Here is a 2,090-nt window from a genome sequence, read left to right as displayed (position 1 = left end):
TATTTTAGAACATGGTTTTGAGTCCATAAAATAGGATTTGACTGCACCTCCATTTAGAGCACAGTTTAAGCTATCTTTTCGTGGAAGAAGGTTTATGTTCCTATAACCTGTGTTAATTCTGTAACCCTTTAAAATGGAAGATAAAGTTCATTTTCGGCACTTGATGCTTTTCTTTTTCCGGAAAGGGAAAAATGCCTCACAAGCAACCAAAGAAATATGCGCGGTTTACGTTGATGTCTCTTTATCCGAAAGAGCTGTACGGAAGTGGTTCGCAAGGTTCCGAGCTGGAGATTGTAGCCTTATTGATAAAGAGCGATCAGGCAGACCATCCACTACGGATGATGACCAAATCCAGCCATTAATTGAGAATAACTCACATTACACAACCCGAGAATTGGCAGAAAGCCTCAACCTATCAAAATCCGTCGTAAAGCTTGGGTACACAAATCGCGACGATGTTTGGGTACCACATGAGTTGAGTGAGAAAATTTTTTGGAAAATCGGCACGAACTTTCCGGACAACCCAATACTATGAAGTGATGGTAGTGGTGAATATTTACCTTGCTTCTGCGACGAGGTGCATGAAATGAGTACGCCAATGTAGAGGAGTGCAACTCTCATCGCGCAACTAAAAAAAAATGATATGAAATATAAGAAAGAAAGCAATTGAAGACATGTCATGCACTTTTTAAATCTTAAATTATTTCCATCATGAATTTCCATAAGCTACAGTATAGATAACACAACGACGAATAATCGATTCGATTCAGGCTCAAGGCCTGAAATTTTGGAGAAGGGGATTACTTGCTCACAGTAAACCTTGTACACTACTGGTACTGTTTCATCGATCACAATACTCGATTGGTACCTTTTTTTTCTTCGACCCCATACGAATGGAATCCAAAGTCGACCTCGTTGGTGATTCAACTCAGAGCGTAATGTCGAACGAAGTACAGCAAATCACTTTGTCCGGTGAGGTATTGATTCAGTCAACCAGCCACCACCTTGTATTTTAGGTCTTCCATAAGATTACCATCAAGGTAATCCCACAACGAACTTCTCGTATTCTCGACCTAAAAATACCATCCAATCAAATACAAATATTAAATAAAAGTCCATTCAATCACCAGCACTAACATCATCAACACTTCACACTCTGTATCGCTTTTTACGTATCCACACGCAACCAAGAGTTAATAGCTTAAACATTACCTACTCCTTATATTCTCCCATTGAAATTTGAGCGGTCTGTTGACTTCCCTTGCACAAGAACCAAGAAATCTGATAATGATTACTCAGTTTAATCTAACTGATGCTACTTATATCGTGTCTGCAATAATGTATCTAAATATCTTTGAATGACACCATCTCTTCATGAGACAAAGATGACCGCTAATCGAATTTTACATACATATGTGTGTGTGTGTGTGTGTGTGTGTATGTGTGTGTGTGTGTGGATGGATGGATGGATGGATGGAGGGAGGGAGGGATGGAGGAATCGATGGACGTACGTATGTATAAAAATATATACGTATACATCTGTGTGTGACCATGTGTTAGACCGTGTGTGGGCGTGTATATATGTATGTCAGTATGTATACGTACATAGACGTAGATATAAATATACTTGTACATATTTATGTGCGTAGTTATATGGCAGTTTACTAGTTAAATAGGTTAAATACCCTTGTTGTGTACATAACTGTAATTTTGAAATATAATAAAAAAACAAAACACACTTCAAGCTGTTGTCTTCGATATAAGAGAAAAACGCGGTCGTACAAGGTCCTCGTGCTGCATTTTATATGTTGAAAATAATCACCTGCTTCATAAAATGGCTACTATGTTTTTTTCAGTTTGTCATGATGTGGCCGAATACATATATATATATAAATTTTTAAATATACTCAAATACCCAAAATTTCAAGGAGTTCCTGCCTTAAAAACAGGAACTACACCACAGTTATTTTGTGTTCTTTGCTACATTGGTTTCTATTAACCCATTTATTCTATCCGAAGAATTTTTATTCATTAAGATAGAAGAAATACATATAATTAAATATATATATATATATATATATATATATATA

General features: G+C 36.6%; 1 long non-coding RNA gene across 2 annotated transcripts in view; it reads right to left on the bottom strand.

Annotated features, from left to right (window-relative positions):
- The window catches only part of LOC128250518 (uncharacterized), a 3,211-nt gene extending 1,769 nt beyond the window's left edge, over positions 1–1,442 (bottom strand). Inside the window, exons 1-2 of one of the 2 annotated variants that reach the window (XR_008266521.1) lie at positions 1,213–1,442; positions 561–628 (exon numbers count right to left, since the gene is read on the bottom strand). This is a non-coding gene — a long non-coding RNA (uncharacterized LOC128250518). The remainder of the gene's footprint in view (positions 1–560; positions 629–1,212) is intronic. The other variant, XR_008266522.1, reaches the window with a different exon arrangement.
- Between the last annotated feature and the right edge of the window lie 648 nt (positions 1,443–2,090).

The sequence above is a fragment of the Octopus bimaculoides genome, chromosome 22 (assembly GCF_001194135.2).
Source record: "Octopus bimaculoides isolate UCB-OBI-ISO-001 chromosome 22, ASM119413v2, whole genome shotgun sequence".
NCBI lineage: Eukaryota > Metazoa > Mollusca > Cephalopoda > Octopoda > Octopodidae > Octopus > Octopus bimaculoides.
The sequence above is the reverse complement of the archived record's forward strand: the minus strand, read 5'-3'. Positions and strand labels throughout refer to the sequence as shown.